The sequence below is a fragment of the Tachyglossus aculeatus genome, chromosome X2 (assembly GCF_015852505.1).
Source record: "Tachyglossus aculeatus isolate mTacAcu1 chromosome X2, mTacAcu1.pri, whole genome shotgun sequence".
NCBI lineage: Eukaryota > Metazoa > Chordata > Mammalia > Monotremata > Tachyglossidae > Tachyglossus > Tachyglossus aculeatus.
In genome coordinates, this window is record NC_052100.1 from 1,528,306 (window position 1) to 1,554,757 (window position 26,452).

Genomic DNA, 26,452 nt, shown 5'->3' on the forward strand with positions numbered 1-26,452 from the left:
TGTGGTCTGCTAATTTTACTTTGGGGGCTCCCCTCCCTCCTGCCTCGGCTAGTCTGCAGGTTAAATTCTCACCTGGGTCTCAAATCCAACCAGTCCTGGTGGTCGCCTATCAAAACCGGAACAACAGATCAACACCAGGGAAATTCCAGGATTAAATGCCAGGTAATAATAGACCCTCAAATCAGTCGAATGCTTTTATTTTCCCACAGCCATGATCCAGTTTCATCTTCACAACATTCCTGGGAGATAGGATGAGGCAGAGGCCGTTACAACCGTTTTACAGATGAACAGAGAAGTTAAGTGATTTGCTCAAGGTCACACAACCGACCTAGGATTAGAGCCCAGGTTTTATGATTTCTTAGCAACAGGAACAGCATTTATTTAGTGACGTTTCTCTGCAAAGCACTCTCCTGAGCATTTGTTACTGAATGTCTACTGAATACCTACTGTGGACAAAATGGTAAACCAGGACCCTGCTCTGGGCAGACCACGAAACTGGATGTGTGCTGCGGGAAAAGCACTGTATTGGATGCCTGCTGTATGCAGAGCACTGTATTTGGATGCCTGCTGTATGCAGAGCACTGTATTGAATACCTGCTTGTGTGCAGAACACTGGACTACACACCTGCTGTGGACAGAGCACTGAATTGGACACCAGCTGTGGGCAGAGCACTGTACTGGGCCCCTGCTGTTGCAGCATTTACAGGTTGCCTGCTGTGGGTACAGTCGATACCAGACACCTGCTCTGTGGGGAGCACTGGACTGGATGCCAGCTGTTTGCAAAGCATTGCACTGGATGCCCATAGCATGCAGTGCACCACACTGGATGCCTGCTGCGTTCAGTCAGTATGGTGCATTGAGCTAGGGAACATACAGTAGAAGTAACAGCCCTGTCCATGCCCTGGCAGAGCATCTGGCCTGAAGCTTTTCAGTCCTCCCAGTTCTGGGATCTGTCATCCCTTCCTGCCCCTTTGCCTCTCTGCCTGCCAATCCGTCTCTCAACCCGTACATATCTCTGCCCCACACCCATCTCTCTGCCTACAAATCTGTCTCCCTGCCTTCATATCTGTTATTCATCAGCTTGTCTATTGTCCGACCGTCTCCCATCTCTCTGTGAATTTCTTGGTTCACTCTGTCTCCTTTTCCCTTGCTGTCTCCCTCTCTCTGCCTCCAGACTGTAAGCTTGTTGTGGGCAGAGAATGTATCTTTGTCATTATATTGTACTCTCCCAAGCGCTTAATGCAGTGCTTTGCACATAGTAAGCGCTCAATAATGAATGAATGAATGCCTCCACCTCTCTCTCTGGGTCTGCCTGTCTGTCTTCCTCTCTGTCCGTCTGAATCTGCTCCCCCCTCTCCCTATTTACTGTCTCCCTGCTCCACCGGACACATTGTTTGATCACCAAACATCACACCTTTTTTGTTGGCCGAGGCCGCCGAAGCTCAGCACCTTTTTCCAGGTAACAGATGGGGAGATATTGCTCCACTGGGCTTAGCCCGGCCAGGGGCGGGGCAGGACCGGACAGGGCCTATGGTGACCCGGCGGCCACTCCTTCAGCCCCAACTTCTGCAAACTAGCCGTTTCAAGCGCTCAGTACAGTGTAGAGCGCGCTCCCTCATTCCTGGCTTGATTGATTGGGCGAGTTTGCAAATCTCAGGCATCGTCCAGGACCCCCTCGCCCCTCTCCCTGCCCTCGCGTCCTGCGTTTTCCTGTCTTTCTGGGGGCTGAGGGAGACCAGCCCCCCTCATCCTCCTGCTGAAGGAGGCTGGAGCTCCCCCCGCCCATCCCCAGCGTCCGAGCGGGGAAACAAAGCCTCCGGGTGGTCAGCTCGATGCCCCCCATACCCGGCCCCAGGGGAGGGAGAACAAACTGCAAAGTTCTGGGTTCGAGTTCGGGGTCTCTCCGGATGCTGACCAGCCGGCCACCCCATCCTCCCCCAAAACAGGTCAGCAACCTCTGCGTGAACCCCGAGGTCAGCTCCCAGGCCGGGCTACTGGACGGACCTATCTTCCTCCGTCCCCCCCTCCGTGATGGGATGTGGGGAAGGACTGTCCGGCCGGAGACCTTGACTGGCTCGCGTCGTCGGTCACCCCTCCACTTTGGTCACCACTTTGGCCGCGTCCCGCGGAGGATGGAGACACGGAGAGGGGGCGTCTCCCTCTGGAGCCCTGAGCCGAGAGGGGTCGGGAAGAGACTCGAAGCCCGTTTCAGCTTTCCACAGTCCCAGGGCGGCCGGGCGTCTCTGTGGAGAAGGAGGGGAGGAAGAGAGGGAGAGTGAGTGTCGTCTCAGAAACGCCCCCGGACCCTGCTCCCCCCGGAATCCTCCCCCAAAACGCCCCCCACCGCGACCCTCTGTGGCCGGGACACAGTTCTTCCGTGCGGAGGAGGTGACCGAGACCCAGAGAGGGTGAGTGACTCACTCTGAGGTCACGCAGCAGTCCGGGGGTCGCGGGGAGTAGAGCCAATCAATCATATTTGATTGATCTGATCGACTAGAACTCCCCCCATCTCCCAACACCAAGCCTCTGCTGCTCTCTGGATTCCCCAACCTCAATCCCCCACCTCTTCACTGATTGTCCTGTAGCTACTCCAGCGCTTAGCACAGTGTTGGACATCTAATAAAAATAATACTCATTGCAGTGTATCTTAAGCACTTACTACATAATAATAATAATAATGACGATGGTATTTGTTAAGCGCTTACTACGTGCCAAGCACTGTTCTAAGCGCTGGGTACCGAGGACCTAATTCTAAGCACTGGGGAAGACACAAGATAAGCAGGTCAGACACAGTCCCTGACCCACACAGGGCTCACAGCATAAGCTGGAAGAAGAACAGGTACTGAATCTCCATTTTACAGATGAGGAAACTGAGGCACAGAGCGGCAAGAGGCAGAGGTGGGATTAGAACCCAGGCCCTCTAACTCCCAGGCCTGTTCTCTGTCCACTGGGCCATGCTGCTTCACCTGGTACACGCTTATTTAACAGTATTATTAATGTTATTATTGCTGTGATTATGGACTCGTTTAACACTGTTATTATTAATAACATTATTGCTGTGACTATGGACAAAAGGCCTCAGGGAGGGGAAAGCATTTGGATGAAATTCCATTTCACAAACTCTATTGTACTCTCCCAAGCAATTAGTACAGTGGTCTGCGCACCGTAAGCACTCAAATACCACTGACTGATTGGTTGCCCTCTTAGTCTGCCCCACCACTTGTCCGCTGAGTGACCTTGGGCAAGTCACTGTGCCTTAGCTACCTCTTCTGTAAAATGGGAATTGAGACTGTGAGCCCCGTGTGGGACAGGGATGGTGTCCAATCCTATTTGCTTGTATTCACTCCGGCACTTAATAAGCCCTTAACAAATGCCATTATTATTATTATTATTAGACAGAGAGCCCCCTGAGGGCCAGAGGTTGGGTCACCATCCTGGTGGCATGGGCAGTGCTCAGGAAAGTCATCCCTCTCCTCCCCCACCCGCCCAATTCGTTGTGAGCACTGATGATGATGGGGGTGATGGTGATGATGAAGATGGAGTTTCCCATGTGGGACTTCTGGACTGAGAGCCCACTTGGAGGAGTTGATTCTAGAGCCAGCGACTGGCCTGTGCTACTCACGACCCTGTCCACTGTGCTCCCCGGGGGCCCTGGGTGCAGGGGGTGGGAAGGCGGGCAGGTTGCTGTGGACAGCGGAAGGCCCACTGAGGCTTCGGATGGGCAGGACCCTCTGAGATGGGAGGCCGGTGCCGGGCAGTGGTCCCTTGACCAGGCGATTGGTGGCCTCTGTAACTATCGGGATGCCCCTGCCTGCGTCAGCCAGCTGTCAGTCAGGGTCCTGCCAAACCAGAACCTGGCCGAACCAGAGCTAGAACCCAGGTCTCCCAGTTTCCAAACCTGTACTCTGTCCCCTGAATCACTAACAGGACTGTCAGTAACAGGAATGACAAGAATTACATGTGTGGCTTAGTGGATAGAGCTCGGGCATGGGAGTCTGAAGGACCTGGGTTCTAATCCCAACTCAGTCACATATCTATCAATCAATCAATTGTATTTATTGAGCACTTACTGTGTGCAGAGCACTGTACTAAGCGCTTGGGAAGTACAAGTTTGCTACATATAGAGACAGTCCCTACCCAACAGTGGGCTCACAGTCTAAAAATAAGCTCACATATCTGCTGTGTGACCTTGGGCAAGTCACTTAACTTCTCTGGGCCTCAGTTATCTCATCTGTAAAATGGGGATTATTATAATTATAATGATGGTATTTGTTAAGCGCTTACTATATGCCAAGTACTGTTCTAACCACTAGAGTAGATACAAGTAATAGGGTTGTCCCACATGGGGTTCACAGTCTTAATCCCCATTTTACAGATGAGGTCACTGAGGCACAGAGAAGTTAAGTGGCTTGCCCAAGGTCACAAAGCAGACAAGTGGCTGAGTGGGATTAGGACCCACGTCCTCTGACTCCCAAGGCTGCTCTCTTGCCAGTAGGCTGTGAGCCCTATGTGGGACAAGGACTGCATCCAACCTGATTAACCTGTAACTATCCCAGTCTTAGAATGGTACTTGACACATAGTAAGCACTTAACGAGTACTATAAATATTATTATTATTATAAATGTCTCAAGCTGCCCAAATAACAATAACAACAACAAGAGGAAGAAGTAATAATTGCGGTGTTTGTTAAGTGCCTGGATAATAAAAATAAATAATTGTGGGTTTTCTTGTTATGAGCCTGGATAGATAATCAAAATGATAACAATAATAATAACAATAAATTGTGATATTTAAGTGCTGACTCTAGACTGAAGCTCCTTGAGGGCAGGGATAGTGTCTTCCAACTACTGTATAGGACTTTTTCAAACAGTACAATGCTCTGTACATAGAAAATTCAATAAACACCACTGATTAATACTATGAGTCGAGCACTTTCTAAGCCCTGCAGTAGATACAAGATAATCACATTGGACAAGTCCCTGTCCAACATGATGTTCACAGTCCAAGAGGGAGGGAAAGCGGCTGTGTTATCCCCATTTTATAGATGAGGAAACTGAGGTTCAGAGAAGTTATGTGACTTGTCCAAGGTCATACAGCAGGCAAGTGGAAGAACCAGAATTAGAGCCCAGGTCCTCTGAATCCCAGGCCCCGGGCTTTTTCCCACTAGACTGTCAGTCCTTGAAGTGCAGAAATCATGTCTGCGAACTCCATTGCCAACTCTGCCAAGTGTTCAGTACTCTGTAGCCAGTAAGGGCTCAATAAATGCCACTGATTCTGCTTCTTCACTGTCTCTTGTCCACATCACTGTGGCTCAGGCAGACATGGCAGAATGTGGGGACCCTTCTGAAGGAGAGAACCCCCCCACTTCACCACAGAAGAAGCCCTGAAACCTCGGCCCAGACCGCTCACTCACAACCCTTGGGAGATTTTCACACCTCCCTCAACCCTCCAGTACTTGCACACATATCCATAATTCATTCATTCATTCAACTGTATTTATACAGCACTTACTGTGTGCAGAGCACTGTACTAGGTGCTTGGGAGAGTACAATACAACAATAAACAGACACAGTCTCTGCCCACAACGAGCTTACAGTCTAGAGGTGGGGAGACATACATCAGTACAAATAAATAAATTACAGATATGTACATAAGTGATGTGGGGCTGGGGCAGGGTGTGGGGGAAGAGGAAAAAAGGAGCAAGTCAGGGAAATGCAGAAGGGAATGGGAGATGAAGAAAGGTGGGGCTTAGTCTGGGAAGGCCTCTTGGAGGAGCTGTGCCTTCAATAAAGGCGGGGAGAGTAAATGTCTATCTGATTTGAGGAGAGAGGGCATTCCAGGCCAGAGGCAGGACTTGAGCCAGGAGTCAGCGGCGAGATAGGAGAGATGGAGGCACAGTGAGAAGGTTAGCACTACAGGAGTGAAGTGCACTGGTGGGGTTGTAGAAGGAAAGAAGTGAGGTGAGGTAGGAGGGGGCAAGGTGGTGGAGTGCTTTAAAGCCAATGGTGAGGAATTTTTGTCTGATGCAGAGATGGATGGGCAACCACTGGAGTTTTCTGAGGAGCAGGATGACAAGGACTGAAAATTGTAGGAAAATTATCTGGGCAGGAGAGTGAAGTTTGGACTGGAGTGGGGAGAGACAGGAGGCTGGGAGGTCAGCAAAAAGGCTGTCTTTCTCCCCCTCTAGACTGTGAGCTCATTACGAGCAGGGAATGTGTTTACCAACTCTGTTGTTTTCTCCCAAGCACTTAGTACAGTGCTCTGCACACAGTAAGTGCTCAATAAATACAACTGATTGACCTCCCACCCACCCACTTGCCACCCCCAATAGCATCAAAGCCTAGTTGGGTCCAGCACTGGGAAAGGAGGCTGGCCACACTGGATTTCAGGGGTTGGACTCCTGGGGCCCAAAGAGCCCCAAATTCCTGGTAACAAGGCAGACTTGGGCCTGTAGTCCAGGGATCGGGGCAGGGAAAGGAGTGTCTATTCAGATCCAGAATTGGCTCTGTTCTTGGAACCCCTTTCCCGCTCCCCACTGAGCATATCCTCTTCTGGATACTGGCCTCCCCTTCCCCACTTTCTTCCTTCCATCCCCTGGGCAACGGCCCGGATGTGTGCACTGGAAGGCAGGAGGCAGCTGGGTGGCCCCATTCTAGCCGGAAGAACCGGGGATCTCCCAAGGCTGGGGCAGGGGGCAACGTCTCCCTGGGAGATTGCCCTCCCCCCAACCCTGGCCCATCCTCTGAGTGTCCTTTCTGAAGTTCAGCCTCTGCCTTGGCTGTGAGGAGGGAACAAGTTAGCATTTGTTTCTCAATCAATTGGATTCACTGAGCACTTACTATGTGCAAAGCACTATACTAAGTGCTGGGGAGAGTACAATATAATCAATCGTATTGAGTGCTTACTATGTATTTACAAAGGCACAGCATTATCTTGCAACATGGTGGCTGCAGAATTTGCACAACTGGAGGAGAAAATGGTCTCCCAAGAGGACTTTGTGCCCCAAATTCAGACAAGGATCCACGTGCTGCTCCAGCTCTGAAGTCTGACTGGGGTGAGAGAATCCTTAGGTTCAGGCTGAGTTTTCTTCTCCTTCCCCCTTTTTTTAATCAAAAGCAATCCCTTTAGATGGCAAGCTCATTATGGCAGAGACCATGACTACCAACTCTATTATACTGTACTTTCCCAAGTGCTTAGTACAGAGTTTTGCACACAGTAAGCACTCAACAAATATGACTGATTGCAGAGCTCTGTACTAAGTGCTTGGGAGAGTACACTATTACAGAATTGCTAGATATGTTCCCTGCGCACAATGATTTCCATTGCCCCTTGGGCTCGTCCTTGGGGATGGAGGGGTCTTTCAGGATAGGCATGTCTTCCCAGGACACCCCCCTCCCCCCCAGGCAGGCCTGGTCCCTGTTTCCCAGCAAGGGTACAGCTGGCACCTAGAGAAGAGAGAGACAATCAAGATGTTCAAGGGGAAGGGGCAGCTTCGGTGCAAGGAGACACCAGAAAGTCCAGGGTCCCACAGGACCCCTGTGTTTTAATCGTGGCTCCACCACTTGCCTGTTGTGTGTTGAACAATCCGGGCCTCCATTTCCTCCTCTGTCAAATGGAGATTAAATCTCTGTTCTCCCTCCTACTTAAACTGGGAACCCCATGGGAGACAGGGACTGCGTCTGATCTGATGATCTTGTATCTACCCCAGGGTTCTGCGTGGTGCTTGGCACAAATTAAGTGCTTAACAAATGCCACAATTACCATTATTTTCCACCCCTGGGGGTCCTAGCCCCTTCCCCAGGACCTGTCCAATAACAGCCCAAACAGAGACCAGCACTGCCAGGGCCAACCAGATGTCTTATTAATAATAATGGCATTTGTTAAGCGCTTACTATCATCATCAATCGTATTTATTGAGCACTTACTATGTGCAGAGCACTGTACTAAGCGCTTGGGAAGTACAAATTGGCAACATATAGAGACAGTCCCTACCCAACAGTGGGCTCACAGTCTAACAGTGGGTTCACAGTCTATGTGCAGAGCACTGTTCTAAGCGCTGGGAGGAATACAAGGTGATCAAGTTGTCCCTCTTGGGGCTCACAGTCTTAATCTCCATTTTACAGATGAGGGAACTGAGGCTCTGAGAAGTTAAGTGACTTGCCCAAGGTCACACAGCAGACATGTGGCGGAGTTGGGATTCGAACCCATGACCTCTATTGATGATGATAATAATAATAATGGTATTTGTGAAGCGCTTACTCTGCCTTGGTCTCGGCGGTTGGCAGGGTTGCCCGGGAGGTGGGCCCGTCAGCCTTCAGCCCTGGCAGCTCGGGTCCACCCCCAACCCCCGCGGACTCCCCAGGAAACCAGCTGCAATATCTGGTTTTTCCTGGCAGGGGGTCCGTTGCCACTCGCTGGCTCCGTGCCACCCTAGAAACAGCTGCGCGGCAGTCGACGCCCCCCGCCCTTTCTGCCCCTCCTCACGCTCAGGTTTCAAACTGGGGTGGGGGCGTCGCGGGGGGCGCTGGAAGCCGGGGCAACCTGGGGCACGCGCGGAATCCCCACCGCAGGAGGGCGGGGCCTGGGTTCCAATTCTACCCGAGCTCGCTGGATCAACTGCTGGGAGCCGGCTGGCTTCAAGTCGTCTCCACGTGCAGGGGGTCGACGAGGGGAGGGGACGTTTTCTCCCTCGGGCCCTCCCACCCGATCTGAGCCGCCGGGGGTCTGGAGAACTGGGCTACATCCCAGTCCCTGGGGAAGCCGGGGCAACAGGGCACTTGATTGGGGCAGAGGACTCCAGCACAGTGCTCTGCACGCAGAAAGTGTCCGGTCTGGTTTTTTTGCACCCTGTAGGCGCTCAGTACAGCGTCCTGAACACAGCGGGTCCCCAGTCCAGCGTTTTGCACGTAGCGAGCGCCCAGTACAGTACTCTGCACACAGTAGGTGCCTAGTACAGTGCTTTACCTACTGAAGACACTCAGTACAGTGCCCTGCACACAGCGGGTAAGCTGTAAACTGTAAGCATCCCAAGAGAAGCAGCGTGGATCAGTGGCAAGAGCCCGGGCTTTGGAGTCAGGGGTCATGGGTTCGAATCCTGGCTCCGCCACATGTCTGCTGTGTGACCTTGGGCAAGTCACTTAACTTCTCAGAGCCTCAGTTCCCTCATCAGACAAATGGGGATGAAGACTGTGAGCCCCACGTGGGACAACCTGATCACCTTGTATCCCCCCTCAGCGCTTAGAACAGTGCTTTGCACATAGTAAGCACTTAACAAATGCCATTAAAAAAAAAAGGAAAAGCCGAGATTTGTTCATTGCTGGTGCTCCCTGCCGCCCAGCTCCCTGTGGGAAAGGATTCCTTGCTCATCTCGCCCTGCGATAATCCTTATTTAGGAAAGAACAATCCGTCTGTCCCACCCGCCTCTTTCCTCGTCTGTAAACTCCAGCCCTGCCCCCTCTCACCTGAGCCTGCCCAGCCTGCAGGGTCAATCAATCAATCAGTGGTATTTATTGAGCGCATACTGTGCTCAGAGCACTGTACTAATCGTTTGGGAAAAAACAACACAACAGAGGCCACTTGTTCCCTGCCCACGTGGAGTTTACAGTCTAGAGGGGAGACAGACATTAAAATAAATTAGGGATAGGGAAATAGTAGAGTATAAGAGTATTGACATTAGCAAGTGCTTTGAACAGTGCTCTGCACAGAGTAAACGCTCAATAAATACAATTGAATGAATGAAGTAGACTGTGAGCCCCACGTGGGACAGGGACTATGTCCAACCTGATTAACTTGTATTTATCCCAGTGCTTAGTACAGTCCCTGGCACATAGTAAGCATTTAACAATAACAACAAAAAGCTGATCCTAGCTTCCTGTGAGCATCAGTGAGAGACAGAAAAAAGTTAGGTACCAGGGAAAATGAGGGGACCAAAAGACCAGACACCAAGTCCGAGAGTGCTGCACAGTTTTCCAGCAAACGTTCTTGTGGATATAGGGACAAATTTTACTAGGGCAAAGGAAAATTAGTTGATTCACTCACTTATTCATTCATTCAATCAATCAATCATATTCAATCACTGTGAAACAGCGTGGCTTAGTGGAAAGAGCACGGGCTTGGGAGTCAGAGGACGTGGGTTCTAATCCGGCTCTGCCACTTATCTCCTGTGTGACCTTGGGCAAGCCACTTAACATCTCTGTGCCTCCGTTCCCTCATCTGTAAAATGGGGATTAAGACTGTGAGCCCCACGAGGGACAAACTGATTATCTTGTATCTACTCCCAGCACTTATAACAGTGCTTGGCACATAGTAAATGCTTTACAAATACCATAATTATTATTATTATCATTTATTAAGCATAGCAAATGCTTAACAAATACCATAATTATTATCATTATTATCATTTATTAAGCACTTTGTGTGCACAGCACTGTACTAAGCTCTTGGGGAAGTACAATTCAACAACAATAACAATAATAATGATGATGGCATTTATTAAGCGCTTACTATGTGCAAAACACTGTTCTAGGTGCTGGGGAGGTTACAAGATGATGAGGTTGTCCCACGGGGGACTTACAGTCTTAATCCCCATTTTACAAATGAGGGAACTGAGGCACAGAGAAGTTAAGTGACAGAGAAGTTAAGTGACTTGCCCAAAGTCACCCAGCTGACAATTGGCAGAGCTGGGATTTGAACCCATGACCTCTGACTCCAAGGCCCGTGCTCTTTCCACTGAGCCACGCTGCTTCTCTAAGCAGCTATCTTCCCTGCCCACAGTGAGCTAGCTCACAGTCTAGAGGATCTAGACGTTGGTTTTCCAGAGTCCTGAAAGGGAAACGGCAACATCACAGAAAGAATGAAAATGGGGCTGAATACCCCAGGCAAGAAGGAAGAAGAATAGCATGATCATGGAGGGGTAAAATCAGGAGAGGCAAACGAAAAAAATGTAAAGGGGATAAAGTGGCCCTGGAAAATACTGGCAGTAGGAGAGGAAGAAGGAAAATCTCTGCTGGCAGAGAGGAAAAGGGGGGTAAAATGACACAGGGTGCGGAGACTGGGGGAGGGCCAAGCCTGCCAACTCTCTTCCTTTTGTCCCCTGGTTTTCCCACGAGAATTCCAGCTCTGATCGGCTCAGTAGGGCACGTGCCACCGGGCTGGAAGTCAAAAGAGACCAGGGAAGGAAATGGATGCCAAATATTTGAGAACCCTGGATAATAATAGTAATAATGGCCATGTTTTTTAAGTCCTTGCTACAGGCCAAGCACTGGGCTAAGCACTGGATAGATACACAAGAATGAGATCGGACACATTCCCTATTCCATAGAGGGCTCACAGTCTTAAGGGGAAGAAGAACAGGGATCTTACCCTCACTGATGATGGTAATTGTTAAGCACTTACTATGTGCCAGGCACTGTACTAAGCGTTGGGTTGGGTACAAGCAAATCAGGTTGGACACAATCCCTGTCCCATGTGGACTCACAGTATCAACCCCCATTTTCCAGATGAGGTAACTGAGGTCCAGAGAAGTGAAGTGACTTGCCCAAGATCACACAGCAAGCAGCAGAGCCAGGATTAGAACCCATGACTTTCTGACTCCCAGCTCCATGCTCTATCCTCTATGCCATGTTACTTCCCAAGGAGGGCACCGAGGCTCTGAGAGGATCAGTGACTGACCCAAGGTCACATGGCAGGCCATTGGCAGAGGCAGAATTAGAACTCAGGACTCCTGACTCCTGGTCCAGTGTTCTTTTCAGACCAGCAAGGCTGGGGGGTGGTCATCGCCGATTCCACAGCTCCCATGGGAAGGACAGTCACCCCGGGCAACTGCTGACCTCAGGCATGCCACTTCCGGCCTGTCCTCCCCATTTGTGGGGTTCTATGAGTTGTCCGGATGTCTGCAGGGCCATCAGCACAGGGCCAGGACCACACCCGTCCAACGGCCTGGAAAGAATATCTGCATGATTGGAGTTTGATGAGAACTCTTCTTCCAGTCCTGGATCCTGTGTGGTTTCTAATTTAACCGACACAGCACTAGGTGCCCAGCCCAGCTCTATGTTCACAGTAGGCATCCAGTAGAGTGCTCTGCACACAATAGGTACCCACTTCACATCACTTTGCACACAACAGATACCCAATACAGCATTCTGCATAAAACAGATGCCCAGTGCAGCACTCTGCACACTGCAGGCACCTAGTACAGTGTTCTGCACACAGTAGCTGCTCAGTTCAGTTCAATACATACCAGTGATGATGAAGATGATGATGATGATGAATGATGATGATAATTAAAAATCTCCCTTCCCTGGAAATCATGAGTCACTCCCCAAACCCAAATGTAATTTTTTTCCCTCTTTAGATGGTAAAATCCGGGTGGGGAGGGTGTGTCTTTTGCTTCTGCTGTACCCTTCTGAGCACTTAGAACAGTTCTTTGCACTCAGTCGTGGACTATGAGCTCATCATGGGCAGGGAATTTGTCCATCAACTCTGTTACGTTATAGTCTTCCAAATGTTTAATACAGAGTTCTCTGCACACAGTAAGCACTCGATTAAATATGACTGATTGATTGATTGATTACTTGAGTGGAACACTGACAGGGTCCCAAACACTTTCCCCCATCCCCTCTTTCGCTTACCTTTCCTCCTTGCTCCGGCCCTGATGCCTGCTGTTGCCCCCAGCCCCACGGGGACAGAATGGCAGTGGGTCAGATGCTTCTATGAGAAATAAGGTGGAGGGGAACACCCCCCACCACACACCGTGCCATTTAGCCAATGGATGCCACTCTCTTGACCTGGCCCTCAGAAGGAGGGTCAGCTGCCTCCCAAATGGGGAAAGAAGGACTAGTGAAGGGGGGGAAGGGAGGCAGGGGAGAAAAATGGCAGCAAAGGAAGAGGAGGTAGCCTTAACTGTGTGCAGAGCACTGTACTAAGCACTTGGAAGACTACAACACAACAGAGTTGGTAGACACATTCCCTGCCCACAACGAGAAGCCTAATGGGTAGAGTATGGGCCTCAGAGTCAGAAGGACCTGGGTTCTAATTCCAGCTCTGTAATCTCGGGTAAATCACTTTACTTCCTCTGGGCCTCAGTTACCTCATCTGTAAAATGGGGATTAAGACTGAGCCGCACGTGGGACATGGAGTGTGTCCAAACTGATTAGCCAGTACCTACTTCAGAGTTTTGTACAGTACCTGGCACATAGTGAGCACTTAAACACCATTTAAAAAAAAATGAGTTTACGATCTAGATTCCACACTGGTAGAGTGAAAGGAAAGCTAGTAATAATAATCATTGTGGTATTTGATAAACACTTACCGTGTGCCAAGCACTATGGTGGATACGAGGGGTGGGATACAATCCCTGTTCCACACAGGACTCAGTCTAAGGAGAAGGGAGAGCAGGAATCTTGTGCTCCATTGAAAAATAAGGAATATGAGGCACAGGAAAATTCAAGCGACTCTCCCAAGGTCCTACAGCAGGTAAATAGCTTATTTAGGATTAGATCCCAGACTCCTAAAAGCAGGCTTTTCCCACTAGGTCCCGCTGCTCTGCTACATTAAAACCCATCTAACCCTGATTCCTGCCTTTCACCACCTTCAGAGCCTTGAGCTAATTGTCCTTGTTTCGCCTCCACTTTTGGAGTTTCCTGAAGGCCATGATTCACTCAAGTTTGCGGTCTTCATCACACCTAGCCGGCCCTCCCCACCGACCACGTCAGGGGAGCCCCACATTCTTGCACTTATGACGTCACCCCGGGCGATGGTCGGGGTTGCTTGTGACATCACCGGCTGGGGTCCGCGCCGGGTGGGGGGCGGGGGGGAAGTCCCCTGGCTCCAGAACTGGCAAATAATAATGATAGTATTTGTTAAGCCCTTACTATGTGTCAAGCACTGTTCAAAGCGCTGGGGGGGATGCAAGATAATCAGGTTGTCCCACATGGGGCTCACAGTCCTAATCCCCGTTTTACAAATGGGGGAATTGAGGCACAGAGAAGTTAAGTGACTTGCCCCATGTCATACAGCTGACAAGTGGTGGACCTGGGATTAGAACCCGTGACCTCTGACTCCCAAACCCATGCTCTTTCCACTATGCCATGCTGTTTCAAGAAGAAAGTGTCTCTTCTCTGGGTCCAAGAATGGATCTGGGTGTCGAAGGGTGGGAGCGGGAAAGAAATCAGGCCGTGTTTTGGACAAGGCGTGTGGGAGAGGTGGGAAAGGCGTGGCCGCTGAGGCAGAGACTGGGAATTCACCGACCAGGGTCTGAGCTGTTGTTTTGGCTCAGGGGCCCCTGTCCCCGCCCTGCTAATCCCGGTGACGGTGTCTCATGCAGAACCCACAGTTTCCCCAAATGAAGTCTTTAGCTCCTCTGCACCCCTTTAAACTCACCCAGAGAAGCAGCGTGGCTTAGTGGAAAGAGCACGAGCTTGGGAGTCAGAGGATGTGGGTTCTAATCCCAGATCCGTCACTTGTCTGCTGTGTGACCTTGGGCAAATCATTTAGCTTCTCTGTGCCTCAATTCTCTCATCTGTAAAATGGGGATTAAGACTGTGAGCCCCACGTGGGACAACCTGATTACCTTGCATTATGATAATAATAATAATAATAATGGCATTAATTAAGCGCTTACTATGTGCAAAGCACTGTTCTAAGCGCTGGGGAGGTTACAAGGTGATCAGCTTGTCCCACAAGGGGCTCACAGTCCTCATCCCCATTTTACAGATGAGGTAACTGAGGTACAGAGAAGTTAAGTGACTTGTCCAAAGTCACACAGCTCACAGTTGGCGGAGCCGGGATTTGAACCCATGACTTCTGACTCCAAAGCCTGGGCTCTTTCCATTGAACCACACTGCTTTTTCTTCTTGTATCTACCCCAGGGCTTAGAACAGTGTTTGACACTTAGCACTTAACAAATGCCATCATCATCATCACAATTGATCAATCGATCTCTTTTTTGAGGGCTTACTCTGTACAGAGCACTGTAATAAGCATTTGGGAAAGTACAATCGAATTACTAGATAGGACCCCGGCCATTGGGAAACAGACACTAAAATAAATGTCCAGACGGGGGAAGCAAAGGAGCTCACAATCTATTCCATTTCCACTTCACAGAGGAGGAAATTGAGGCTCAGAGAGGTTAAGTGACTTTCCCGAGGTCGCATAGCAGACAAGTGGCCGGTCTGAGACTTGAACTCGGTTCTCCTGACTCCCAGCCCCAGGCTCTTTCCACTAGACCTGATGATGATGGTGGTGGTGATGACAATTCCTTTGAATTCCTTGAATTCCTTTTATTCCCCCGAAGTGCTTTTGCACTAATTAATTCACTTCAACCTCACCGGTTTCCTGAGAGGGTAGAAAGAGGCCAGAATTATCGCAATTCCCCTTGCGCAGAGGAGGAAACAAGGCCCAGAGAGCTTAAGCAACTTGCCTGAGATCTCGCAGCAAGGCAGTGGTAGAGCCGGGACTAGAACTCGGGCCTCCCTAGGACAGGGTTGTTCCCAATCTCTCAGTCTATCAATTAATGGTATTTAGTGATTGCTTACTGTGTGCAGATCACTGTATTAAGCGTTGAAAGAGTACAATGTAACAATAAACAGACACATTCCGGGCCTACAATGAGCTTAGACGGGGAGAAACATGTCTGACAGTCCTTGGAGATCTAAGTGGCTCCCCTGGCCTCTCCCTGAGGGGCTCCCCCATCCCCCAGCAGAGTTATGATGGGATCAGGGAAGGAGCCTTCCCCTCTAAGACTTCCCTGAGCCCCCTTCGAGGCTGGAGGTTCCCAACACACACACACACACACACACACACACACACACACACACACACACACACACACACACTCCCCCCCCCCCGCCCCTCAAACCCTCCTTACCACAGCCAGGCCAGTGATTATTACCATCCTCATCATCATGATCATCCTATAAACTGTGGTATTTCTTCAACGTTTACAAGGTGCCAAGAACTGTATTAGGCGCTGAGATAGATTCAAGATCATCAGATCAGAAGCTGTCAGTACAGTGCTCTGCACAAAGTAAATGCTCAATAAATACCTCAGTCTCTCAGGCTTCAGGGACTGGGACCCCAAGCTTCAGCTGTGGGAGCAAAGCCATTGCCTCCCCCACAACCATCTGGGCCAGACTCCAGCCTCGCCCCTCTCTGGGGTGTCTCTGACCCATTGGAGCACGACCGGGGATACCGCCCCACAAAAATCAGGCCTTACCCCCAATTCTTTGAAGTCGGCTGGTCCGGCCCGGCCCCCTCCTCAGAGCCAAACAAGTCTAGCTTCCCGGGGGGGCGGTGAGGATGACCCCTCCCCCCCCCCCAGCTAGGGCCCGTTCCCCGAGTGGAATCAGAGCTGGGCAGCGGCCCAGTGGGGTCAGCTGACCGTGGAATTGGCTGGCCGCAGAGAGTGCCACACTCAGCTGACGGAAAGCTGATGAGGTGGACAGATTTAATCAACCTGATCCTATGCCAGCGAGGGAGTTAACAGGACTTGAGGGCATGGGAAATAAGTCAAAAGTGAGCAGCTTTCATCACCACCACTATCACCTCCACCACCAGGATTGCATTGGGTAGCTGTCATATGCAGAGCTCTGACTTAGGTGCTTACTGTGTGCAGAAAGCCCTACTAGGCATCTACTCCATGCAGAGCACTGTAGCGGGTGCCTAATAATAATAATGATGATGATGATGGTATTTGTTTAGAGGTTACTATGTGCCAAGCACTGTTCTAAGCACTGGGGTAGATGCAAGGTAGTTAGGTTGTCCCATGTGGGGCTCACAGTCTTAATCCCCATTTTACAGATGAGGGAACTGAAGCACAGAAAAGTTAAATGACTTGCCCAAGGTCACACAACAGAACAGTGGCAGAGCCGGGATTAGAACCCTTGACCTCTGACTCCCAAGCCCATGCTCTTTCCACTATGCCACGCTACTTCTCTATGCCTACTATGTGCAGAGTGCTGTACCAGGGGGCCCACTTTGTGCAAAACACTGTGCTGTGTGCAAAGCATTGTCCCAGGTAGGAAGCGCAGCTCTGAGCACTGTGAAGATTAATTCATTCATTCATTCAATCGTATTTATTGAGCGCTTACTGTGCACAGAGCACTGTACTAAGCACTTGGGAGACTACAACAATAAACAGACACATTCCCTGCCCACAATGCGTTTACAATCTAGATGCCTAGGAAGTAGGATATTCACCCCCTGCTCTCCAGAAATTTACCTCAGGGATAATACAGCTGCAGGCTTTTAGTCTTTTAGAGCAGAGTCTGATCAGTCCATCAAAAATTGGTATTTATTGAGTGCTTACTGTGTGCAGAACACTGTACTAAGAATTTGGGAGCATGCAGTATAACCCTGTTTGTAGATACGTCCTTGTCCACAGGTTTACAGTCTATAGAAAGGAGAAAGATATGAATATAAACCAATAAATTACAGCTATGACCATAAGTGGTGTGGGGCTGGGGTGGGGGTGAATACCAAGTGCCTAAAGGGTATGAATCTAAGTGCATAGGTGATGCAGATATGAGTCAGAATCCGGGACTGTTGCAGTAGAGAGGCAGCATGGCCTAGTGGATAGAGCACAGAATTGGAAGTCAGAAGGACCTGGCTTCTAATCCTGGTTCCGCCACATGTCTGCTGTGTGACTTGGGCATGTCACTTCATTTCTCTGTAGCCTCGGTTACCTCCTCTGTAAAATGGGGGTTAAGACCGTGAGCTCCATGTGGGACACCACAGTCGTCCGACCTGATTAGCTTGTATCTTCAGCATTTAGTACAGTGCCTGGCACATAGTAAGTGCTTAACAAATACCCCCCCCCCCCCCCTTTTAGACTGTGAGCCCACTGTTGGGTAGGGACTGTCTCTATATGTTGCCAATTTGTACTTCCCAAGCGCTTAGTACAGTGCTCTGCACACAGTAAGCGCTCAATAAATACGATTGATGATGAAATACCATCCCGGGACCCTCCCCATGCCCCCAAAATGTCAAGGACTCAGGAAGGGCAGCCCTGTGAAAGGAATCACCATCGCTTGGTTGCTCTGGGACAAGTGCCACGGTCTGGGCCTAAGCTCTGCCCCGAGACCCTCCCCCGGCTGCGTGGGACCCAGATGCCCGGGGGGATGGGGTAGAGGGGCTTCTCCCAAGAAGCAGGTGTGGTGGTCGAGACGCGGGACAGATGAACATGCCTCGCACCTGTCTCGCTCTTTCCAGCCCGCCCTGGGACTTGCAACGGGCTTCGTCCAAAGAACCAGAATTCCCAACCTCCACCCCAACTCCAACACCCAGCCCGGCTAGATTAGCTGTGAGCCCGAAAATGGAGGCCAGGGGGAAAGGGGGAGGAGGGAGGGAGATGAGGTCAGCAGGCATTACAGGGTTATTGATTTATTCATTCACTTGTGTCTTCTATTTATAGCCACTCTCAGGCTCTCACAATTCTGGTTTGCTCAGCAATGGGTGTCTCATTAAACTGTAAGATCCTGTCGGGCAGGGGTCACATAGATCATCTTTGGTTTGTCTCCCAAGCACCAGCTCAGTGCTCTGACACAGTAGGTGCCCAGTACATCTCTCTGCACACAGTAGATGCCCAGTATTGGACTCTTCACACGGAAAGCACTCAGTACACTGCTCCAAAAGAGGCCTAGCAGGGGTAAGGGCAGGGGAGGAAGCAGGTAGGACCCAGCAGGGACCTGAAGAATTTGGGTACAATTGTACATAGGTGTCCATTTTAGGTCACTGGGGGAGAGTCAGTGATGGTGAGGGGAGAGTCAGGGGTGTGGAATGGTCCATGCTGGGTTCCTGGGAGAAAGTCAGGGATGGAGAGGGGAGAGTCAGAGGTGTTGGACGGTCTATTCCTAATCATGAGGGTGGGTAACCTGGGGAGCGACCAGCCCATGGTCCCTTCTGACATCCTGGAGCCCCTGTTGGACACCATCCACAGGGTTGAGCCAGTGGGTGGACTACTGTAGAACACAGCTGATGGACCAGGGCAGGGACAAGGCAGAGTTAGGGAAAGCCCAGCTAGAAAATTTCAAGTACCTCTAGGCTCCACCCTGCGACACCCATCCACCTTTGTCTCTCTTGGCCCCTCAATCTCTGTCTCTCTCTGCCCTTCAGCCTCTCTCTTTAAGTCCTTCTTTCTCAGTGTCTGTCTCTCTGTCTCTGTTTCAGTATTTGTGTATATTTCATTCAATCTCTTTCTCTCCATCTGTTTCTCAGTCACTGTTTCTCTTTGTCTCTCTCAACCTCTACCTCACTCTTTGACTTTCACAATCTCAGTCTCTTTTTCTCCCTCTCCTACACCTCCTCTGTCGGCCCTTTCCAGCAACCCGGCAGCTGTTCCTCTCATTCCCAGGTGACAGCTCCCTTCTCTCAGGAAACCCTGTACACATCCCTAGAGCTGGAGTCAGAGCGGAGGCTGGGGGAAAGGTCAGGGCAATTATTATTGCACCAAGGGGGAGGGGGGGTAGGTATCTGGAGAAGAGTTCCTTCTATCCAAGGTCTCTTGGTATATTGGGCCCAAAACCAGCCCGGGCCCCAACTTCAGCCCAGGGCACTGATCACTGAACCACACTGCTATTCTGGACCCGGGGAATGGAGTGACTGCAAAGACCCCCCTGCCTCACCCTGGACCCTCCTGCTTCCAGTCCTGGCCCAGCCCGGCCCACCCTTCATCCAGTCAGGGTGCTGGGAGAGACAAGGATAGAAAAGGGGGAGTCAGGGGTGTGGGGTAGTCCGTGCTGGGTCACTGGGGGAGGGTCAGGGATGGAGAGGGGAGAGTCAGAGGGTGCTGGATTGCCTATGCTGGTCACTGGGGATGGTCAGAGGTGTTGGAAGGTCCATGCTGGGTATTGGGGGAGAGGATGGAGAGGGGAGAGTCAGGGATGGAGGGAATCGGTCCTGGACAGTCCATGTTGGGTAATAATAATAATAGAATTTGTTAAGTGCTTACTATGTGACAGGCACTGTAATAATAATAATGGCATTTATTAAGCACTTACTATGTGCAAAGCACTGTTCTAAGCACTGGGGAGGTTATAAGGTGATCAGGTTGTACTGTAGTAATAATAATAATAATAATGATGGTATTTGTTAAGGACTTACTATGTGCCAAGCACTATTCTAAGCCCTGGGATAGATACAAGGTAATCAAGTTGTCTCACGTGGGGCTCACAGTCTTAATCCCCATTTTACAAATGAGGTAACTAAGGCGCAGAGAAGTTAAGTGACTTGCCCTAAGTCACACAGCTGACAAGTGGAGAAGCCGGGATTAGATCCCATGACCTCTGACTCCCATGCCCGGGCTTTTTCCACTAGGCACCGGGGTGGATACAAGCAAATCGAGCTGGACATAAATCTCCTGTCCCATGTGGGGCTCATAGTCTTAATCCCCATTTTCAGATGAGGTAACTGTGGCCCAGAGAAGTTAAGTGGCTTGCCTAAGGTCCCATTCATTCATTCGTATTTATTGAGCACTTACTGGGTGCAGAGCACTGTCCTAAGTGCTTGGGTGTACAAGTTGGCAACATATAAAGACGGTCCCTACCCAACAACGGGCTCACAGTCTAGAAGAACCAGTCCCATAGCAGAAAAGTGGTGGAGCTGGGATTAGAACCCACATCCTCTGACTCCCAAGCCCGTGTTCTTTCCACTAAGCTACGCTGCTTCTCCGGAGGCAGGTGGGAGGCATCTTGGGTCCCTCATCCAAGTCATCAAGCGACGGTGTAGAGGGGGTGCCTTCTGGGCTTTGTTCTGTGTGCCGCCCGAGGTCCCTAGAGCAGCGGCGGGTGCCCGGCATGCCCCTCCTCCGTGCCCCGGCCTTGCTCGGTGCCCGATGCACCCTCGGTCCCTCCCCCGATCCGATCCACAAATAACCTGCCCAGGAAAGGAAGCGGCGTTTCACCTTCCAGCACGCCCGAGGTTGCCCATTGTTAGCAACTTTTCTCCTCCAACCCCCTACCCACTCCAGAGGGATTCTTGTGACACCCCCCCCCCCCCGACACACACACCCCTCCCCATGGTGTAGTGGCCTAAAAGTCGGGGGGTTGGGGGTTCTAATCCTGGCTCTGCCACTGCTTGGTTCGATGGAAAGAGCATGGGCTTAGGAGTCATAGGTCACGGGTTCTAATCCCTGCTCCCCCACATGTCTGCTGTGTAATCTTGGGCAAGTCACTTAACTTCTCTGAGCCTCAGTTCCCTCATCTGGAAAATGGGGATTAAGACTGTGAGCCCCCCGTGGGACAACCTGATCACCTCGTATTCCCCCCCCCCAGCGCTTAGAACAGTGCTTTGCACATAGTAAGCACTTAACAAATGCCATCATTATTATTATTTGTCTGCTGTGTGACCCTGGGCAAGTCACTTCATTCTCTGGGCCTCAGTGATCTCATCTGTAAAATGGGGATTGAAACTGAGTCCTGCTTTGGATTAGCTTGTAGAACACTGCCTGGCACATAATAAGTGCTTAACAAATATAATTATTATTGGGACGGGGACTGTATCCAACCCGATTTGCTTGTATACACCCCAGGGCTTCGTACAGTGCCTGGCTTAACAAATACTACAATTATTATTAATTATTATTATTAACAGACCTAGTCCCTCTGGGGGTCCGGTCGCTCTACATCCCTCCTGAATAGCTTTTCAGAGGATCCAGGGACCCAGGCAAAAGATGGCCCGATGGAGAGGGGTGGTCCCTAAGGCCAACTGGCTTTGACTCCGAGATGTTTCTACAGTGGACTGGACTGGAATCTGCCTGTTCACGGAGGGGGCTTGCCGATGAGCGGCTCCAGCTCCGAAGCCGGCTTCGCCCCCTTTTCTCCACTTTAACGCTTCCCAGTCTTCCTTGCCCTCCTCTTTAATCAGTCTTATTTACTGAGCATTTACAGTGTGCAGAGGACTGTATTAAGTGCTTGGGAGAGTGGAAGCAGCGTGGCTTAGTGGGAAGAGCACGGGCTTGGGAGTCAGAGATCGTGGGTTCTAATCCCGTCCCAGCCACTTATCAGCCGTGTGACTTTGGGCAAGTCACTTAATTTCTCTGTGCCTCCTCTGTAAAATGGGGATTAAGACTGAGCCCCACGTGGAACAACCTAATAACCTTGTTTCTACCCCAGCGCTTATTAGAGCAATGTCTGGCACATAGTAAGCGCTTAACAAATGCCATCATTATTATTACAACATAACAGTGACAGTGAGTTTGCAGTCTAGCTTAATGCCCTCATGCTCCTCTCCATGCACGGTTATCGCTTGTGGTGGTGGGCAGGGGGACACCCAGAGGGAAGGGGAAATGAGGCAAAGGCGATGGGGAAATCCGCCACCCTGGAAATAACTCACCCAATCCGGTTCTGGTTCTGACTCGGGTAGAGAGGTGACTGGTGAGAGCTGAAAGACGATAGAGATGGTAAAGAGATGATAGATGATGGAAAGATAATAGAGCTGGAAGGGTTAATAGGGGGCCTAGAGTGAAACACAGATCATAGGCGATAGATGGGGGATAGAGGCTATAGAGATAACAGATGAGCGACCCAATAGAGAGATCATAGCTGATAGAGAGACACGGATAATAGAGGTGATAGAACTGATAGATTAATTCAATCCCATTTATTGAGCACTTACTGTGTGCAGAGCACTGTACTAAGCGCTTGGAAAGTACAATTCAGCAACAGGGACAATCCCTTCCCACAACAAGCTCACAGTCTAGAAGATGATGGGGGGGGAGGGGGTATAGCCGATAGGTAAGAGAGATGGTAGATATCACAGGTCATAAAAAAGATCACAGGAGATAGGGGGATTATGGTGCTGATAAGAGAGCAGAGATATAGAGATGATAGAACTGATAGATGATAGAAAAGTGGTAGGGTTGGAGGTTAGAGAGATAATAGGGATGAAAGATGGTATCACAAGTGATAAAAAGATCACAGGTGATAGAGATGGTAGAGCCGGCAGAGATGTGGTAGAGCTGTTCCATTCCTGATATTCCCAGCTCCTGGTCCCCAGGGCCAGCAGGCACTGGGCTGGTTTTCCCCTGGTGAAAGGAAGTCCAGGAGGAGAGGGCAGAGACGTACACTACCCCCATGTAAGCTCGTTGTGGGCAGGGAATGCGTCTGTTTATTGTTCTATTGTACTCCCCCACGCACTTAGTACAGTGCTCTGCACAAAATAAGTGCTCAATAAATACAATCGAATGAATGAATGAGACAGCGGGTGTTCATTGCCTTGCCTCTACAGGAAGCCCAGTCACTTCTCATGCACACTGTCTCCCCCTTCCTCCTGTTTATTATCGGTTTCCCCCCTGGCAACGTGCAAACACAGACATTCATCTTTTCCAGGCCCTTTCATATGTGGCATCTGTCGTGTGACCTCGCGGCCCAAAACCCCACCCCCACGGCCTCCTCCGGAGGGATGGGGCTTCCGAAGGTCATACACTCCATCCCTCTGCCTTTTGCCTGCATGTGAACTTACCCCTGTAGGGGAAAGGGTCTGAATCCAATGATATCTTCGCCTTCATCGAGGACATTCTCGAAGCACTAGCATCCCGGTCACGGGCTCACCTCAGAGCCGGAAGGGACCACTGAGGTCATTAGGTCCAGCCCCCTGCCTCTCACCTGATGAATGCCTGAAACCTCCAGGTTGCTCCCCTAGCTGTATTTCCAGCAGCCCAAAATCAATCAATCAATTAACCAACCAATCATCGACAAACACTTCTAACTTATAAAGGATGTGTGGGGCGGGGCCATGGAAACTGCCTGGCAGGTGTGCCCTGATGCTATTGACGCCTGTCTACTTGTTTTGTTTTGTTGTCTGCCTCCCCTCTTCTAGACTGTGATCCCGTGGTTGGGTAGGAATTGTCTCTGTTGCTGAATAGTACTTTCCAAGTGCTTGGTGTAGTGCTCTGTGCACAGTAAGCGCTCAATAAACACAATTGAATGAATGAATGCACGAGTGTACGTGTGTGGGTGTGCAGGCAGGGACTTGTGCACTGGTGTTTGTGAAGCACAAATTGAAGAAGCAGCGTGGCTTAATGGAAAGAGCACCAGTTTGGGAGTCAGAGGATGTGGGTTCTAATCCTGGTTCCGCCACTTGTCTGCTGTGTGACCTTGGGCAGGCCACTTAACTTCTCTGGGCCTCAGTTACCTCATCTATAAAATGAGGATGAAGACTGCAAGCCCAACGTGGGACAAACTGATTACCTTGTATCTTTCCCAGTGCTTGCCACATGGTAAGCACTTAACAAATAACCATTATTATTATTATCGTGTGTGTGTATGTGTGTGGACAGCATGTGGATATGCAGGCAGGAATGTGTGCAGGCAGACTTTGGTGGCCCCTCCCCCAGGAGCCCCTCCCCCCAGGGCTCACAAGGGAGGGTGTCTCTGGTGAACCCTGACTTGGCCCCATCCTAACTTGTGCTGATAATAATAATAATAATTATTATTATTATGGTATTAAGCACTTACTTTGTGCCAAGCACTGTTCTAAGCACAGGGTAATCCGGTTGTCCCATGTGGGGCTCACAGTCTTAATCTCTATTTTACAGATGAGGGAACTGAGGCCCAGAGAAGTTAAGTGGCTTGCCCAAAGTCACACATCAGACAAGCAGTGGGTCGGGGATTAGAACCCACGTCCTCTGACTCCCAAGCCTGGGCTCTTTCCACAAAACCATGCTGCTTCTCTAATCACCAGGCTGGGGGCGACCACCCCCTCCACCTGTCGGGACCCCTCCCTCCTCCTCGCCACATCCTCCAGGCCACGTCACAGCCTCCCCATGTCACAACCTTCCCAAACCCCGCTGCAACCAAGAAGCCTTCCCAGACTAGTCCCCCGCCTCACCCACGGGCCCTTGCAGCTCTTCCCAACTTCCGAGGGTCTCCGTAGCGGTCCCCACCTCCTCCCCCCTTCCCACAAGAACAGGGGCGAGTCCGGGTGGGCTTCGTGGCAGGTTTGTGTTTCTCATCCATATCTGTGACTTCGTTCTTTAACCTGCTGTGTTGCCATTTGAATCCAGCTGTCTGGCCTGGTGAGTTCACTGTAGCACTTTCAAGTCAGCCTTCGGACTCCTTCACGCCTTATGTATCCCCCCGTTTCCCAGCCCAGCGTTCCTGATCCAACACGCGTCCAGCACAGCGCTCTGCACACAGAAAGCGCCCACTAGAGCACTCTAGTCACCCAGCACATAGTAAGCATCCAGCACAGTGCTCTGCATGCAATAATCACCCAGTTCAACGCTTTGAGCATAGTAGGAGCCCAGCCCAGCAATCTGTACACAGTAGGCCCTCAAGCCCATGTTGAGGACCCATATAAAGGCCCAGCACAGCGCCCTGCACACAATAAGCACCCCAAACCATGCTCTGTACATAGTAGGCGCCCAGCACAGTGTTCTGTACACAGTAGGTGCCCAGATCAACACTCCGTACACAGTAAGCACTCAGTACAGCGCTCCGCAGGCACCCAGTGCCCCATGGTGAGGGGGACGACAGCATGTCCCGAGCCAAACCCAGGGCAACTCCCAGAGGGGCCTTGCTAGTCCAGTGGCTGGCCACGAGGTGAGAAACTAGCTCGCCACGGGGCCCAGAGCTCTGCCAGCCAAGCCCGGGCCACCTCGAGGCTTCGTCAAAGCCAAAGTCGGCGAGGACAGCTGCATTTCCCGGTGTCCCCATTTCGTGCCGGAACTCATCCCGTTTGGAAAAATGCAGCACTGGAATGCTGAGATCATCGTCCAGCCCCACAGCCGCAGCGGGTTCTGGCTGTGTGTGTGTGTATGTATGTTTTCTTGTGGTCTGTGGGTGTTTGTGCTGGTGTGAGTATGTTTGTATCTCGGTATTTTTGTGGGCCTGTGTGTGCATTTGTGACTGGGTTTGGATCTGGGTGTATTTATGTTTAATCAGTGTGTTCTTGGATATCTGTTTCTGTCTGTGCTTGAGTGTGTGTGTATGCTTTTATCAGTGTGTTCTCGGGGGGTCTGTTTCTGTCTGTGTGCTTGTATGAGTGTGCATTTACTGGTGTGTTCTCGCGGGGGTGTTGTTTTTGTTTGGTGCTTGTGTGAGTGTGTTTTTACGGTGTGTTTGAGGGCAGGGCAGGGGGGTGGTGTCTGGACGGAGGTTGGTGTCTTTGCTTCTGTTTGGGTTTGTGAGCGCATGCTCATGTGGGTATCGACATTTCTGTGGGTCTCTGTGTGCATTTGTATCAGGGTTTGTACCTGTGTGTGTTTGTGTTTGTGTGAGTTTTAATCTGTGTGTTCTTGGGGGATCTTTTTCTGCCTATGTGCTTTTGTGTGTGTGTGTGTGTGTACTTTTATCAGTGTGTTCTAGGAGGTCTCTGCATGGGTTGGTGTCTGTTTGTTTATGGGTTTGTGAGTGTGTGCCTGTATGGGTATGTTTGTGTCTTGGTGTGTTTGTGAGTTCGTTTGTGTCTGTGTGTGCTCGTTTTTGTTTGGGCTTTATCTGTGTGTTCCTAGGGGTA

The 26,452-nt window shown here is 50.6% G+C and overlaps 1 protein-coding gene across 1 annotated transcript in view; it reads right to left on the minus strand.

Moving 5' to 3' along the window:
- Positions 1-1,292: 1,292 nt before the first annotated feature.
- The window catches only part of ADRB2 (adrenoceptor beta 2), a 51,411-nt gene continuing 26,251 nt past the window's right edge, over positions 1,293-26,452 (minus strand). The window contains exon 2 of the mRNA XM_038771543.1: positions 1,293-2,243. The gene's annotated coding sequence lies outside the window, so the exon portion shown is untranslated. The remainder of the gene's footprint in view (positions 2,244-26,452) is intronic.